Source organism: Odocoileus virginianus, unplaced genomic scaffold (assembly GCF_023699985.2).
Source record: "Odocoileus virginianus isolate 20LAN1187 ecotype Illinois unplaced genomic scaffold, Ovbor_1.2 Unplaced_Scaffold_15, whole genome shotgun sequence".
NCBI classification, from domain to species: Eukaryota; Metazoa; Chordata; class Mammalia; order Artiodactyla; family Cervidae; genus Odocoileus; species Odocoileus virginianus.
The window spans coordinates 875,786-894,266 of NW_027224277.1; the positions used below are offsets into that span (position 1 = coordinate 875,786).

Genomic DNA, 18,481 nt, shown 5'->3' on the forward strand with positions numbered 1-18,481 from the left:
TATAGGCAGGTCACTGCCTCACAGTGCGGGGGACATGCTGCTTGTGAAGCGCTTGCTGGGCTGCCCGCACTGTGCTCATCGGACCAGCCTGGGGAGCCAGGGAGCCATGTCAGTCTGGAGTCTCCAGGGCTGACTTTCTCCATCTGGACAAAGACATGCCAGGGAATCCCATCCTGGGGCCACTGGCACGGAAGCCTTGTGCTGCAGGCATGACACTCTGCCCTGACGGCCCCTCCTCCATCACACTGACTCAGCACCCCCCACTGGCCCCAGGAGAGGGACGAAGGTGGCAAGTACAAGGGAACTGCCACCAGGTCCCCGGGCCCTGCGCAGAGAAAACACTGAAGGGACTGCACGAGTGGCGAGAGGCAGGCTCTGCCTGCGCAAGCAGCCCCACTGCACAGTGGGGACCATCAAATTGAGTGCCATACGTGAGCGACCGCAACACACCTCACAGCAGAGAGCTGCGGGCTGAACAGAAGTGACAACTCATAAAACCCACAACTGTTTTGAGACAAATTCCTTTTTATGTAAAAAGGAAAAAAAAGGGGGGAGAAAGAGAAATATGTCTGTTTATTCTTTCCAAGCACTGAGCTCAATATTTAGATGAAACATTTTTATGAACGGGCCCCACAGATCATCATCTCTGCTGCATTAGTTCTAATTGCATTATTGCTTAACTGCAAAGCAACAGAGTGTAATTCGGGAGCTGCAATGCCTGGGGACGTGGGCATGATTTAACTGTTCATGCGAAGCCTAGCCGTGGGGACACTGTCCTGAGAACAGCAGCGAGAGGCCAGCATCTCTTTCCCGCTGTCTCATTGGACAGTTCAGCTCCCTCCATCAGGGAGATGCCAGAGAACAAAGATCCCTTGGGCTGTGCCTCGTGCTACCCTTGCAGCAGAACCTCATGAAGGGATGCAAAGTTTAAGAACAGAGTGTCCACTGTGTACCTGCTGCTGGGCTGTATGAGCATCAGCGATGCACAGATGAATGTAGCTTAACTCCTGTCTGCAGGAGAGCCAGTCCAGTGAAGGAAGAGAGACATGTCACCAGAGCCATTCAGGGATGGAGACAAGCTGAGGAGGTTTCTTCACAAAGAGAAGCCTCCTCCTGAGTGTCCAAAAGAAAAAGCTGGATAATTAAGGTGCTGTGAGATTGAGTAAGTGTTCACTAGTTCTTGGTTCTCTTGGGAGCAATTGATTTGTTAAAAATATGCTGCTGAAGATGCTAGCAACGGGGTGGAAGGAAGCAGGGTTGAGGGGGGAGAAGGCAAACAGAATGTGACTGATGCGGCTGCAGCTGAAAGTCCCAAGCCTGATCCATGGAAAGTATAAATTTCATCTTAGAGTCTGACCTACCTCAAGGCAAAGATACTGGTCCTTTCCTCTCCCACAGCAGTCAGTCATGTTTACATAACATTCTCTACATTCACGGGGAGAGGCTCTGGTACCCAAGAGCAGCCCACAAAAGGTTGCGGGTTCTATCTGTAAGCAGAAAGCAAACAGATGCTCAGAGATAGGCGCATGCAGTTGATGAAAGTGACCCTTGGGGATTAAGGTGCCAACACCGGCTCTGTAACATGAAGTGACGCCACCCTGACCATGAGATGTGGCTGAAAGGTTTGCCAAGACCAGCCTGGTCATAAAACCCCAGGCACAGTCAGCCAGTGATCTGCTCCCTTTCCAGTCTCTGCAAGTCCTCCAAATATGTTCATTCTTTTAAAATGCATTCTAGGTATTTTAGGGCTTCTGTAATTCCATACAAATTCTAAAACTAGCATGTCAGTTTCTTAAAAAAAAAAAGTTTCTAGAATCTTGACTGAAGTTTTGACTATGCTGAATCTATAGGATCAAGTTGAAGAGGATCAACATCTTAACGAAGGCTTCCCCGGCGGTCCAGTACCTAAGAATCTGTCTGCCAAGGCAGGGGACGTGGGTTTGATCGCTGCTCCAGGTAGATCCCACATGCAAGTGACAGGCCACAACTACCGGGCCAGCCCTCTATAGCCCTTGAGCCACAACTCCTGAGCCCATGCAAGGCAGATGCTGAAGTCCGTGTGCCTAGGGCCCACGCTCCACGGAGGAGCCACCGCAATGAGAAGCCCACGTTCACCACTAGAGAGCAGCCCCTGCTCACTGCAACTGGAGAAAGCCCGCAGAAGGCAGCAGCAAGACCCAGCACAGCCAAAAATAAACCAATCAACCTTAAAAAAAAAATTTAACCATACTGAGTCTTCTGATCCATGAACATATTTCTCTCCTCATTTATGTGGGTCTCTTAATTTCTCTCAGCAGTGCTTTGTAGGTTTTGGTTTACAGGATTTGTGCTTTTTTCCCCCAAACTTATCTCTAGATGTTTCAAAATTTTAATGCTAATGCCAATTATACTATTTTAAATTATGATTATTGCTAGTATATAGAAATACAATGTACTTGTTAGAAGTGAATAAAAATGAGTAAAAGTGGGTAGAAATAATAAGAATAGATATCCTTGCCTTGTTAATGATCTTACAGGGAAAGCACTTTGTCTTTATGTTAGCAGAAGCATTTTCATAGAAACCCATTATCAGGTTGAGAAAATGACATCTATGACTGGAGATTTTTTATCATGTATGGATGTTTCATTTTATCAAATTATATCTATTGAGATGATCATGTGACTTTCATTTTTAGGCTATTAAAGGACAGTCACATTGGTTTATTTTCAAATGTTAGATTGCTTTGCAATCCTTAGATAAGCTCCACTTGGTCATGATGTATTCTTTATATTTTGCTAAATATAAAGGATCCAATTTGCTAAAATTTTGTTAAGAATTTTTTAATCTATGTTCATGAGAAATCATAATTTGCAGTCCCCTTGTATTGTCTTTTTCTTGGTTTGAAATTAAAGAATAGACTGAATTGGGAAGTGTCCCCTCATCTTAATTTTCTAGAAGAGTTTGGACATAATTGGTATTATTTCTTCCTTAAATGATTGGTATTAATAGAATACCCCACTAAAGCCATCAGGGACAGAGGTTTATTTTGTGGGGAGGTTTTTAACTGTAAACTTATTTAATAGATACTAGGCTCTTCAGGTTACCCACTTTTTTTTCTTGAGTGAGCTTTGGTAATTTGTATCTTTCAAGAAATGTGTTCATTCCACCTATGTTGTGGGATACAGAGTCTTTTTCCACTCTGGCCACTGGGGACACAGGCCTATATCGATTCCAAGACTGTTCTACCTGCTTCTTCTGGTGGTTCTTCCAGTGGCCTCAAGTACGTTCCTCACACTGACACACTGCTCAAGACTTGAGTAGAATCTGCAGACTTCCAGGGCTGTCTATCATGCTCTCTCCATCTCTTCTCTGGTATTCTTCTGCCTGTAAACTTTAGCGGCTTTACCTCACTGAATCTCCCACTCAGTCTTTCGCTTCAGGGAAACCACTGGGCTCTGTGTGGACCCCTCTCCCTGGACTTGCTCCTGGCAGGAAGCACAGGCGTCCCAGCCTCGCCTCACTGGTCTTCCTTCTCTCCTAGATCACTGCCCTGTGCTGCTTCTCATTCGATGGCTGACGGCAGTTACTACATGTATTTTCTTTTTTTTTGTTTGTGATAAATCCAGTCCTTTTTCTCTGTCATGGGCAGAGGCAGAAGTCCATTTTGGCCACTTTGAAATTGAGGTTTCTTGTAGAATATCCAACTGCAGATATCTACCCAACAGTTGTAAGTGACAGGAGAGACTGTGACCAAAGTAAATATCCAGGAGCAAGTGCACAGAGCTAGTAACTAAAACCAAGAGTGCCACGGGAGAGAGTCCATAGTGGAGGAAGAACTGCATCTTAAAGGCAAAACCCACAGAGATGGGAACAAAAAGGAGACCATGAGGTAGAGAAGTGTAAGCAGGAGAGAAGTAGAAGAAAACTCATCCGAGAATGAGGTCGTGGAACTCAGGGCTTGGAGAGTTTCACAAGGGGCTCCAAGTGTCCAGCGCCCCAGAGACTCATACACAGGCAGACACAAAGCCATTCGTGCCTTGACTGTGCTTCTGTGTACGTGTCTTGTGTGTGTGTGCCTTGACTGTGCCTTGACTGTGCTGTGCTGTGGTTTTGTGTACGCTGGTTCCACCAGTTCCAATACGGCAAACTGGTTCCTTTATCAGAGAAGACTGAGATGGGCGTGAGCGAATCAGATGAGAGGAAGTGGTACAGCTGACAAAGGAAAGAGATTAGTAGCTAGAGGATGGCACAACCAAGGCTGAGGAGAGGCCTTGGTCCTGCCATCTGTGCACAGGAGGAAAAGGGAATCAACAGGTACAGCCAGAGTGATGGAAGAAAAGAGAACTGCTGGATGAAGATCCCAGAAGATGGGAAGGATAAAGGAGGGAAGGACAGGTACCAAAGCAATGAAGGCTGAAGACTAGAGAGAAAACAAATCTGCCAAGGACCACTCTCCCTATTTACCAAGAGAGACTGTGAGACACAGATAGGTCACATGCTAGGCTATGACAGCTTGACTATAAACCTCAGGCTTGTTTCTACTGGCCTAAGCCTGCAATTCTGAGACCTCTCCCCATGGCTGGTGGCAGGAAGTCCCATATATGCATAGCGGCAGTAGGCCCAGTTTAGGACTCCCTTGGACCACTCAAATGATGTGATATACACAAGACACTAAGGAAATCCATCCTCCACAGCACCTGTACCTGAAGCATCAGGTTCCACGTAGGAGAAGTGGACCCACCTGATTTTTAGAAAGTAGAAGTGTTTCACGTTGACCAAATATGGCAATCCAAACTGGTTCAAGCCAAGACAGAATACAGAGGGCTGGATCTGGCCACAGCTGGCTCCAGAGCACAGAAGGAACAAGGCCCGGCCTCCTCCTGCTGTCTCTCAGGTCTGCCTGACGCACAGGTGGCTACATGTGACCGTGAGCTGAAGGCAGCAGGTCCATCAGCTCAACAAAAGTGCCAGAACTGAGTCCCTGGTTTCACTGGCCTGGCCTGGATCATATGTTCATTGGGACCAATCACCAGGGCCAGAGGGACTGGTTGGGTGAGCCCAGGGTGGACTCACCTTCACTGGATGCACATGGGCTAAGAGCAAAGAGCAGGTAAGTGATTCCCAGGAGGAAGGCACAGGCTAGGAGATGTTAAACAGCTAGCGCCTCCTACAATTAGAAATCTGACACCACTCCAAGGTGTCAGCTGGGGGTGGGGGGCACTACTCCAGGAATGGAAAGCAAAGACATAAGAAGCCATGGCCTACACCTGCATCTGTGATGGAACGCAGCCCTCGCAGAATACGTGTAAGAAGCCAGAACTCTGGACAACGACAATGCCATTCTGGAAACACTGTTTTTCAGAGTGTGCATCATGGATGCTCAGAAAACAGCTTCGCCTTGACCTTCAAGCCCACTGCTCCTTTTACTCCCCTTCAAATGAATCCATAATTCCATCTTGAGAATTCAATTGGAACTAATTCCTTTATTAAATAAGCTTCATTTGGGAGCTGACTGCCACAGACCTCAGGAGAAAATGCATCTTGCTTTTGCAGAGATCAACATAGTTCAGCAATGCCCAAGCTCCTCTTTCAGAGAGGTGAACCTCAGCTTAGAGGAAGGGCTGAGGAGGCTTCCACACTGAAGGTGACATGGAGAAGACGTAGTAATCACATGGGAGCCAGTCCAGGAGCAAACCGAGTGCATGGCCACCTGCTGCTTCCCTGTGCCCTGCCAGGAGAGCGCTGCGAAGCAGAGGCATCCGGGTTCCCAAGCGGGCACCAGCAACACCTCCAAGGCAGACCTGAGGAACCTGAGGATGAGGTTCCAAAAGTAGTCCCTGCAGAGGCCAAGAGTCTGATCAGGAATAAAAGTAGACGGGGGTGGGGGCGTGGTGTGTGTGTGTTCAGTCGTGTCTGACTCTGCAACCCCATGGACTGTAGCCCACCAGGCTCCTCTGTCCATGGAATTTTCCAGGCAAAAATACTGGAGTGGGTTGCCATTTCCTTCTCCAGGGATCTTCCTGACCCAGGGATCGAACCCAGGTCTCCTGAGTCTCCTGCACTGGCAGGTGGATTCTTTACCACTAGCACCACCTGGGAATCCCCAGACAGGGATGAACCAAACACTTAAAAAGGTTCAAATGGTAAGATGTATTTTACACATTGTTGTTGTTCAGTTGCTAAGTCGTGTCCACTCTCCTTGCAACACCATGGACTGCAGCATGCTAGGCTTCCCTGTCCTTCACTATCTTCCTGAGTTTGCTCAAACTCATGTCCATTGAGTCAGTGATGCTATCCAACCATCTCATCCTCTGTCACCCCTTTCTTCTCTTGCCCTCAATCTTTCCCAGCATCAGGGTCTTTTCCAATAAGTTGGCTCTTCCCATCAGGTGGCCAAAGTACTGGAGCTTCAGCTTCAGCATCAGTCCTTCCAATGAACATTCAGGGTTGATTTCCTTTAGGATTGATTGGTTTGATCTCCTTGTTGTCCAAGGGACTCTCAAGAGTCTTCTCCAATGACACAGTTTGAAAGGATGAATTCTTTGGCGTTCAGCCTTCTTTATGGTCCAACTCTCACATCCATACACAACTACTGGAAAAACCATAGCTTTGACTATATGGACCTTTGTCAGCAAAGTGATGTCTCTGCTTTTTAATACACTGTCTAGGTTTGTCATAGTTTTTCTTCCAAGGAGCAAGTGTCTTTTAATTTTGTGGCTGCAGTCACTGTCTGCAGTGATTTTGGAGCCCAAGAAAATGAAATCTGACACTGTTTCCACTTTTTCCCCATTTATTTGCCATGAAGTGATGGAACTGGATGCCATAATCTTCTTTTTTGAATGTTGAGTTTTAAGCTGCCTTTTTCACTCTTTTTCATCCTCATCAAGAGGCTCTTTAGTTCCTTTTCAGTTTCTGCCATTAAAGTGGTGTCATCTGCATTTCTGAGGTTACTGATATTTCTCCTGGCAGTCTTGATTCCAGCTCGTGAGTCATGCAGCCCAGCGTTCCTCATGATGTCCTCTGCGTGTAAGCAAGCGGGGTGACAATACATAGCCTTGATGTGCTCCTTTTTCAATTCTGAACCTGCCCATTGTTGCATGCCCAGTTCTAACTGTTGATTCTTATACTGCACACAGGTTTCTCAGGAGGCAGATAAGGTGGTCTGGTATTCCCATCTCTTTAAGAATATTCCACAGTTTGTTGTGATACACACAGTCAAAGGCTTTAGTGCAGTCCAAGCAGCAGAAGTCGATGTTTTTTGCAATTCCCTTGCTTTTTTTTTTTTTTAATTTATTTATTTATTTTTTTCCATTTATTTTTATTAGTTGGAGGCTAATTACTTTACATCATTACAGTAGTTTTTGTTATACATTGAAATGAATTAGCCATGGATTTACATGTATTCATGTAAATCCCTTGCTTTTTCCATGATTCAGCAGATCTCTGGTTCCTCTGCCTTTTCTAAATCCAGCTTATACATTTGGAAGTTCTCAGTTCATGTACTGCTGAAACCTAGCTTGAGGATTTTGAGCATAATCTTACTAATATTTGAAATGAGTGCAATTGTATGGTAATGTGAACTTTCTTTGGGGTTGGAATGTAAACTCAGCAGGCCTACAGCCATTGCTGAGTTTTCCAAATTTGCTGGCATATTGAGTGCAGCACTTTAACAGCATCATCTTTTAGGATTTGAAATAGCTTAGCTGGAATTCCATCACCTCCACTAGCTTTGTTTGCAGCAATGCTTCCTAAGGCCCACTTGATTTCACACTCCAGGATGTCTGACTCTAGTGAGTGACCACACCATTGTGGTTATCTGGGTCATTAAGAGCTTTTCTGTACAGTTCTTCTGTGTATTCTTGCCACTTCTTCTTAATCTCTTCTGCTCCTGCTAGCTCCTTGCTGTTTTTGCTCTTTATTGTGCCTATCTTTGCATGAAATGTACCCTTGGTATCTCTAATTTTCTTAAAGAAATATGTTATGCATATTTTATCTTTAAAATTAAAAGAAATAAAAGAAAAAGTAGACAGGGAAGTTGAGGGCTCTGTTCTCCAGTCCCAGGCCCTCTGCTAGCAGTCCCTCTGCCGGCCCTGTGGTAGCCAGCCTCCCAAACTGTCGCCAGGGATCTCTGTTTCCTGGTGTTGAGTAGTACTGGCTTGTGCAATCAGAACATTGCAAAAATGATGATGTCTTTGGAGGGCAGGTCATAAGATACTTCAGCCTCTGATGTGCAGCTCTCTTGGATCATTCACTCTGGGAGAAGTCAGCTGCCATTTTGTGAAAAGACACAAACAGTGAGTAGAAAGGCACACTTGGCAAGGAACCAGGATTCCCCACCCACATCCATGTGAGCAGATCCTCCTGGGATCTGTTCCCCTGGGAGCAGATCCTCCAACCCGAGCCAAGCCTTCAGATGATCAAAGCCCTGGCTGACATCTGGACTCGAAGATGAAAAACCATGAGCTAGAGCTCCTCAGTTAAGCCACCGCCAAATTCCTGACCCACAGAAACCAAGGTCATAAATGTTCTTTTAAGCCACTAATCTTGGGTACTTTGTTATCCAACATTAAGTAATATACCCCAGCTGTAGGCACACAAGTCTTGTCTCCTAGCTACCCATCTCACGTTTGCAGGGCTTGCTCTCCCTCAGTGCCACGACCCCTCCCTGTCAGATGAATGCTTCCAGAGGGTGTGGACCCAGGGTGTCATCAATGCCCTCTGTCCCTCTATGTCCCCAGTTTCCCTGTGTGCTGTTAATGCCCAATAAACATGTACTAGATTAACTTAAATTTCTTTCTGTAGGGGAGAAACCTTGTGAGCAGAGTGTTTCCCTCTCCTAGCAATCCCCTCCCATAACTCAAAATGAGACATGAATCCACAAGTCAATGCAATCAACTTCAAGAAAATGTCCAGCAGGCAACCTTGATACCCCAGGAAGTGCCCCCAGTGCAGCACAGATCAGCAGCATGTGTCTACCCAACCATCCCTGCCGAGTCCCAGGCTTCAAATGGTCCATCAACAAGGACTTAACCCACCACCACCTGCCACTCCGCCAAGGGGTCAACGCAGAGCCCTGGGGAAAGACGCAGGAGTTCCTCATGGGCCTCTCACGTTTCTGCACACCTGGTGAGCAGAGGCACTGTCAGCCTTTGCTCTGGACTTTGTTTCAAGGATGTTCATATAGTGAACAGCCTTGGAAGGCAGAGACAGACTTGCTCTCTGACTGCTCGTTGTAAAGTTCAGGCACCCTGATGGCTCCTCTCCTGTAACACAGCCGGCTACAAGGACAGGTGTCCCCGGCCCTGCACACTGAACCTGTCCAAGAAAATGCTCATTCTCTGGACACGAGACTGCTATGAGAACAAAGTCCTTCCACGGAGCCAGGACGCCTGCGTCTCATGCCAGCAACCGTAATGCTGCAGCAGGCTCACCAGTTAACTTGCAAGCAGGGTACAATCTCAGACTTGTTACAACTCCTGATAAGAGATCTGGAATTCCAGGTTTTACCCTGCTGGTTCTTGAGCTGAAAATTACATATGTCTTCGGCCATAAAAGAGTCTCGCTAAGAGCACAGGAAGGCGCTTTGATAAATGGTCATTGATTGATTGGGTTGTTGTTGTTGTTGTTTTTTCCAAGATATACAGAAATCTCAAGAAAATAGTTGAATTCCTTGGATCTTTTTCTTAGCAGGGTCTAGTAACAGTCTACAGGGCAGAGCGGGGAGGAAACTTGGTATGCCCAACCAGAAGTAAGAAAAGTGCCTGTGACTGTGACTGTGAGCTCACAGAAGTCCCCAGTACACATACCTAGAGGGGTTAACCAAACTCATCCAGCCCCCAAAATAGACAGCCTACTGACCAAATCACCGTGTTCCTCTGCAGACACGGTAGTCCGAACCTCCCTGGGCTGCCATACAGAATACCTTAGACTGGGGGGCTCAACAGAAATCTTCTCACAGTTCTGGAGGCTAGAAGTCTGGTGAGGACTCTCTTCCTGGTGTGGAGATAGCAGCCTTGTGTGTCCTCAAGTGGTGGCAAGAGAGGAAGCCAGCTCTCTGGGGTCTTTCCTCATAAGGGCACTAACCCCAGGGGATTAGGGCTTTGACAGAGGAATGGGGGCGAGGGGCGGGGAATTCAGTCCACAGCAGGCAACCCGAGGTCCTGGCCCCCAAGAGGTCCCAGGACACACTCTCAATACTGATTCAATCTACAGCACTTATGGACCTCTCAAGCCCAGGGAACCTTGAACACCACCTGTCAGTGGGTGGGGAACAGCAACATAATGTACATTAGGTGACTGGTGATTCCATTTGTAAAATCTCAAGGGAGCAGGAACAGTCCTCACTCCTTCTCTCAACACTTCCGTGTACGCTGATGGTCAGATCAGTCAATCATCTGAAGACATTCCCAACTTTTTGGTCTCACTAAAAAAAACCAAAAAACTCATTATTCGTCACAAAGAGTCAGAGACGACTGAGTGACTGAACTGGACTGAACTGAAGTAGTTGCAAGAAGGACAGATGAAGACGCCCAATCCCCAAGAGTCATAAGACAGTGCGCCATTATAATGCAACATCAGGCAAAAGCAGGAAAGAGGGGAGATGTCATGGGAAAGGAGCCTACTCAGTTAAGTGTCTGAGAAATCTCAATAAAAACCGGGACCTAGAAAAGCTACCAGAGCAAAGGCCAGGTTGGACTAGACTCTCCCAGTCAACTGGGCCGCCGTCTAGAGTGCCCCTCGGTCACAGGGCAGCTCAGTCACTCCATAGCAGGGGCTGACTTGGGATTCCCAGATCCCAGAGCCAGGGCCTCCTCACGCACTTCCCAGCCAGCTGTCCACAAATGCTGGACCTCCCCCCACACCATAACAAGCACTGCTTACCACAGTGAAAGTAACACAGGCCCATCTCCAAGACCAAACACACACAAAGAACGACATTAAAAAGGGGAATACATCAACACTCAAAACTAAAACCCTAGAAGCCTTGACACAGTTATCTTTCAAAGGAAAATTTTCTCACAATAGTGACAAAATCCAGGCTGAGAAGAGAAATGCGTGCTGGAGGGGAAGAGGAGGCTGGACACCATTCAAGGGTGTGGCTGTCCGGGGCCCACCCGGTGGCACATTGAACAGGTTTGCCCCATCCAGTTAGCACCTGCTGCAGGTACTGATGGACAGAAAATCAACACCCTTGATCTTCAACCAAGAATATGGTCAACAAGGCATATTTTTTCTGATCAATGCTGCTGATCAATTACATAATAAAAGAGGGGAAAGAGAAAAGGGAAAGAGGAGTTCACTCTTGGCATCAGAAGAATTTATGTGCCTCTCATGCAGCACGTACAAACCTCAGGACTGTTCTCTGCTCAGGATTCTGCCTTAATAACAGATGAGAAATGTGTGGTCTGTGTTTCAAGGAAATCATGTGTGTCTCCAGGAGGGAGAGGAAGCCAGCACCTCCTGGAGCAACCAGCCTCAGGGCGAACAGAACTCACGCCTGACACTGCTGGGTAAAGCTGAGTGGCCCTCTGGACAGGCAGTGCCCACACCTGTCCTAACCAGAGCCTCTGATGAGGGGAGACCAAAGGGAATCATAAAGAAGAAAAACAACTCCTCCCCAGTTACGTTCAACTGATGGAAGTCAAGCTCTCAGGACTCTCCACGTCAGATGATATTGCAGGTCCAGATTTTCACTGTGAAAACAAATTGGGAAATCAACCAAGTGTGGGGTCAGTCCCAAGTCTCCCCACTTTTTAACTCCTCTCTTTGCTGTCACCTCCCACCCCATCCTGACTCCTCAATCAAGGCTCAGCTGCCCAGAGGAGCTCGCCTTGTCACAGGGCAGGATTAGCCTCAATAGGGATATTTGCATTTCAAAATAAAACTCCGGAGGAAGCAAAGCTTGGCCTAAACAATGAATCTCCATTGTTGGAATTCCAGGCACCCTGGTTCCCTAAGTGTCCAGAACTTGCTTGTTATCACACTACTGGGGGTGGAAGGGTGGTATTTTATGGCCCTTGGAATCACACTGCTTCGGAAGCCATGTCTTCTGCCTAAGAAAGAGGCAGCCCCTCTCTGAGCCTCTCAGCTGATTTCAGAGTTTCAGTCACTCGTGCCTTCTTTCAAAAGTGCTCTCTGCTCTGCTGCATCCCAGCACTGTGAACGCACAGACCCTGACACGCCTGTCGGCCTCTCCTCCTGAGCACGGGCTGTCCAGTGAGAAGGAGGAGGGAAAACTGCAGTCACGTGGTTCCTATCCCAGATGTATTAAATAGTCAATCTCTAACATAAAAAATAAAGCTTAATTGGTAGTAATTTTGCTAAGCAACTTCAGTTCCCTTTGTCTCAATTTCTACCTCTATAAATACAGAGTAAGACACTTTTTACATGAAATTCATGAGCTCATGTCTATGTCACTGTCCAATATCATATACCCTCCACAGGTATGACTATCTCTTTCCATGGTAATAAGATCACTGGCAGTAAAAGGAAGATGGGACACCTCCCAAAGCAAACCCGAGAGGAGTAGAACTCCACCCCTCTCCTCCCTCTAAGCAGCCCAGTCTGTTCCAGGCCACGGTCTACCACAGACCCCGCCAGCAGAACCACTCCTCGCTGCCTCTGCTTCCACCTTGTCGATGCGCCGTCCCTTTCTGGGTATCATCGACAGTCGTGCCACATTGCAGTCTCGTAACTTCTCTTTCCGTTTAACCTCTGTGTAAACCACTTGACAGTAACTGTCCATTCTGGCAGAGAAGGTCTTGATCAAAATCGTCTGTTTACAGAGAATTAATCCCGGCTCCTGGATGTCAGTGCTGTGATTCTTTGAAGAGACCAGAAAGCTGGAGTTTTAACAGCCTTGGAGGAAAACAACCCAAGACTCTGAGAAGAAGCTGCAAGCCACTGATTCAGTCATTGCATTCGGCTGCCATCTAGTGACAGACAAGGATATCTGCTGCAGACCATGGGTAGTTTTCACCTCCAACATTCTAAGTTGAGGGAGAGGGGGAGAAAACCTCTAAATAATAAATGCCAATATAACCTGCAATAGTTCAAATGGCCAGATTAATATTCAAGCTATTCTTCTCCAGGCATCAAGATACATCATTATTTAAGAAAACAGATTTCATAGCAGACTCAACCTTGTTAAAAATCTGGTGGCTTCCCTGGTGGCTCAGATGGTAAAGCGTCCACCTGCAGTGCAGCAGACTGAACCTGGGTTCAATCCCTGGGTTGCGAAGATCCCCTGGAGAAGGGAAAGGCTACCCACTCTAGTATTCTGGCCTGGAGAATTCCATGGACTATACAGTCCATGGGGTTGCAAAGAGTCGGACAAGACTGAGCAACTAAGCGCACGCGCGCGTGCACACACCCAGTATCTGTACTTACAGGGTTTCCAAGGCGGCTCAGTGATTTAAAAAAAAAAAAAAAGAAGAATCCTCCTGCTAATACAGGAGGCACAGGTTCGATGCTTGGATCGGGAAGTTCCCTGGAGAAGAAAATGGCAACCCACTCCAGTGTTCTTGCCTCAGAAGTCCCAAGGACAGAGGAGCCTGGTGGGCTACGGTCCATGGGATCGCAAATACACGACTTAGCATTCATCACAGAGACACAGGTACAAGATATTTGCTATAACATTTTAAAAGAAGATTGCAAAAACCTAGTTTTCATCAGTAGAATCAAATAAAGTAACATTGATCCAAATAACAAGCTGCAGATCTCTTTCACCACTGGTGCGGAACTTAACAGCTTTTTTCTCAAGTATTTTTGCATAAGATAAACCTTATTTCTTTCACCTTTCGGGTTCCACAGCATTTTTCAACCTTTAGTTATAACACATCAAAGGAAAATTTTTATGTAAAATGAAGTCATTATTCTTGAGTTCTGAGACTGCTTCCTGGTTTTGTTGTTCAGTCGCTCAGTCGTGTCCAACTCTTTTGGATCCCATGGACTGCAGCATGTCAGGCTTCCCTGTCCTTCACTATGTCCCGGAAATAGTTTCCTGATATAAACTGGCTCAAAGCAACTAATTATTAGATCTTTGACTATCAACCATTAATTACATATTTATTTTTTCTCTGATTTTCTCATTTGTGTACATCATTGTTGTTGCTGATCAGTTGCTCAGTTGTGTCTGACTCTTTGCAACCACATGGACTGTAGCCTACAGGTTCCTCTGTCCCTGGGATTTCCCAGGCAAGAACACTGGAGTGGGTTGTCATTTCCTCCTCCAGGGGATCTTCCTGACCCAGGGATTGAACCTGTGTCTCTTACATCTCCTGCACTGGCACACAGGTTCTTTACCACTAGCGCCACCTGGAATGCAAAAGTGAGTCTAAACAAACTTTCAGACAGAGATGAGACCTCCCTTGGTGAAAAAAAAAACACCTGAAGAAAATTTTATCCCTAGGGCATGGGCAGCCAGAATAGATCTTCTGCTATCACCGCAGAACTTGATGGAGGAAGAAAAGCCAGCTGGCCTCTGAGAGCTGTCCCAGGGCTGAGGCTGTGACTGCACATAACTGATGTGCCTGTTCCCAGCAGCAGTGAGCTTGAGGGGCGGGAGGATCTGTCCAGCATCCAGCTAACTCAAACAGCTACCAGGTCCCAACCCCGCCCATCTGAGCTGCCTGAGCACACTGGCAGAGGAAAGGACCTTGAATATCCATTGGGAGGACTGAGGCTGAAGCTGAAGCTCCAATACTTTGACCACCTGATGCGAGGAGCCAAATCACTGGAAAAGACCTTGACGTTGGCAAAGATTGAGGACAAGAGGAGAAGGGGGTGGCAGAGGATGAGATGGTTAGATGGCATCATCGACTCAATGGACGTGAATCTGAGCAAACTCTGGGAGATGGTGAAGGACAGGGAAGCCTGGAGTGCTGCAGTCCATGGGGTTGCAAAGAGTCAGACATGCCTGAATCAGTGAATAACAACAAACTGATTTCTCTGGCCATATCTTACAGTTCTGTGCAAAGTGTTAGGCTTGGAATCTACGCTAGCTGGAGCACTCTCTTTGGCTGGGTCTTATCCTTTGGCTGGCTACCTTCCTAAGCAGGATGGAAGACACTTGGGCAGAATCACAAAGTCACAGGACAGGACAGGACCCACATCTGGTTTATCACTGGTCTTCTGATGGCTTTCCAGGTCTGAAGACCAGCTCTCTTAGTTTATCAAAACCATCAGGCTTCCTAAAAAGTGCCCCCAACCCTCCCCACTAACTCACAGTTTCGCCCGGTGTTGATCTTCTCACAGAGAGCTCTACGAAGGAGCTTTTCAAAGATGCTGAACATCATGTTCCAGACATGCTGTGCCTTGTAAGAGGTCATCAACAGGTTGACCAGGTCTTCTTTGGTTGTCCTTAGATCGAAAGTTGGGATCTCTGGCAGTCCAAGCTCCACATGTTTTTGTCCAAGGTGGATCTTCCATCTCATAAATTCCTTTTTATTAAGCTTTTCTAGATACCACAGCAGGTGGTCTGATTCTGCCATCTTGCCTGTCCAGCAGGATCAGACTTAGAGTCTCCAGGACCAAGGAATTGTGGAATCTAGAAAATAAAGATGGAATTGGAGCACTGCAGCATTATTTACAACAGCCAAGACATGGAAGCAACGTAGATGTCCATTGACAGATGAATGGATAAATAAATTGTGGTACATATATACGATGGAATATTACTCAGCCATAAAAAGAAACACATTTGAGTCAGTTCTGGTGACATGGATGAACCTAGAGCCTGTTATACAAAGCAAAGTAAGTCAGAAAGAGAAAAACAAATACCATGTATTAACACATATATATGGGATCTAGAAAAAATGGTACTGCTGGACCTATTTTCAGGGCAGGAAGCGAGACACAGACACAAAGAACAAACTTGTGGACTGGGGGGAGGAGGAGAGGGTGGGACGAACTGAGAGAGCAGCACTGAAACATATACACTACTTACTCTATGTAAAACAGAGAGCTGGTGGAAAGTTGCTGTCTAACACAAGTGGAGCTCAACCCAATGCCCTATGATGACCTAAAGGGGTGGGATCAGCAGGGTGGGTGGGAGGGAGGTTCAAGAGGGAGGAGACATGTGTATACCTATGGCTGATTCATGTTGATGTATGGCAGAAACCAATACAACATTGTAAAGCAATTATCCTCCAATTTTAAAAAAATTCAGTTGATTTTTAAAAAGGCAAAAAGAAGGTAAAAAAAAAAAAAAAAAAAAAGATGGAATCAGAGAATCCAACTACACAGCAGCATCAATTCATTTGAAGTTGACATAGTAGAAAACTTCTGTGGTCTGAGATGAGCTTCTTAGATAGTTCATCAATAACAAGTCTGAACTCGCCTAGGACAATAACCTTGACAACTGACCTTGGTAAACTTGTGGGTTGAGATAAATGTGGAATATTAGTTGCATTAAAGGGCAATGTTCTTGCCTACCATGTGATCCAACAATCCCACCTCTGAGCATATATCCAGAGAAAGCCATAATTCCAAAATATGCATGCACTCCCATGTTCCTAGCAGCACTACTTACAATAGCCAGGACATGGAAGCAACCTAACTGTTCATCAAGAAATGAATAAAGAATATGTGTGTGTCTATACACACATGCATGCACGCACGCACGCGCGCGCGCACACACACACACACACACACACACACACACACAGGAATACTACTCAGCCATAAAAAGAGAATGAAATAATGCCATTTGCAGCAACATGGATGGATCTAGAGATTATCATACTAAGTGAAGTAAGTCAGACAAAGAAAGACAAATATATGATATCACTTATATGTGGAATCTAATTTTAAAAAAGATACAAATGAACTTATTTATAAAGTACAAACAGACTCACAGACAACAAACTTACAGTTACCAAATAGGAAATGTGAAGGAAGGATAAAATAGGAATTTGGGAGAAATAAGATACACACGAATATATATAGAAAAGTGAAAGTGAAGTCTCTCAGTTGTGTCTGACTCTTTGCGACCCATGGACTGTAGCCTACCAGGCTCCTCTGTCCATGGGATTTTCCAGGCAAGAGTACTGGAGTGGGTTGCCATTTCCTTCTCCAGAGGATCTTCCCAACCCAGGGATCGAACCTGGGTCTCCCACATTGTAGGCAGACACTTTACCATCTGAGCCACCAGGGAAATCAAGCCATATATAGAACAGATAATCAACAAGGACCTACTGCATAACACAGGGAACTCTACTCAATATTCTGTAACAACTTACACAAGAAAGAATCTGAAAAGAATGAATACATGTATATGCACAACTAAATTACTATACTGTAAGCCTGAAAGTAACACAACATTGTGAGTCAACCACATGCCAAAACAAACAAAATAAATGTGTTCAGCTGAAGGAAAAAAGGCAGCACTCTTGTTGTAAAAATTATCCCTGGTTACTAAAGCTTTTAGCTTTTGAGAATTTAGTGTCATACAAACCTTTTTGAGGAAGGCAGGCCTCAGTTCTTTGGTATGGAGTGTTAGACAAACACTGTACTTAAGAGCCATGAAAAAAAGCATCTCTGTGCATCTGGTGTTCTCACGCCTCCACGTGCAGCCAGGATCAGGCACATGATAAAAGCGGTGCCATGCATGCACATGCAAAATGACGCTGAGGAAACTGTCTACTTAGACAAGAGGAAAGCACAAGCCTTATGCCACTCCACATAGCAACTCTAAAAATAAGGTTATATATTTTTAAAGGAAATATTATTGGAGCTTAATAAAAAACATAGGAATATATCATAGGTATGATTTTGAGGGAAAAAATATTATACCTAAAAGCACTAATTGAATACAAAAGAACCAAGGTTTTCGTTTTTGTTTTTAAATTGACTTCATGGGATTCCCTGGTGGCACAGTGGATAAGAATCTGCCTGCCAATGCAGGGGACATGGGTTCAGTCCCTGGTCCAGGAAGATCCCACATGCTCGTGCACCACAACCATTAACCCTGTGCTCCAGAGCCCAGGAGCCACAACTCTGAAGCCCACACACCCTAGAGCCTGTGCTCCACAACAAGAGAAGCCACTGCAGTGAGAAGCCCGAGCACCACAACTAGAGAAGAGCCCCCGCTCACTGCAACTAGAGAAAGCCCGCACAGCAACGAAGACCCAGCACAGCCAAAAATAAAGTTACAAAAAATTAAAAGCATTTAATATATTTAAACACCAACTCAGCATTTGCTCTTTTAAGAACCTATGAAGAACCACCACTAGGTGTCAAGCTTATGGTATTCTTTAAACAGTCCTATATAATGGTGTATAGTCAGAAACTGACGACTGACAAAGCATGATTAAATATTTCGATCACATCCACGTTGTATATTATAAACCCAACTAACATCATGCTTTCAAAGAACACTTAAAGAGACAGAGCTCACACTACTATATTCAGGGAAATATAAGTCGTGTAAAAGTACTTATAAGGTCTCTCCAGTGTTTTAACAAACATACCAGTAGAAGGAAGTACATCTCTTCAACACTG

General features: G+C 45.7%; 1 long non-coding RNA gene across 3 annotated transcripts in view; it reads right to left on the bottom strand.

Moving 5' to 3' along the window:
• Positions 1–3,355: 3,355 nt before the first annotated feature.
• LOC110139081 (uncharacterized) overlaps positions 3,356–18,481 on the bottom strand; it is a 49,489-nt gene continuing 34,363 nt past the window's right edge. For 2 of the 3 annotated variants that reach the window (XR_002314396.2, XR_011486091.1), the window contains 2 exons: positions 15,207–15,527; positions 3,356–11,673 (listed from right to left, as the gene is read on the bottom strand). This is a non-coding gene — a long non-coding RNA (uncharacterized lncRNA). The remainder of the gene's footprint in view (positions 11,674–15,206; positions 15,528–18,481) is intronic. The other variant, XR_011486092.1, reaches the window with a different exon arrangement.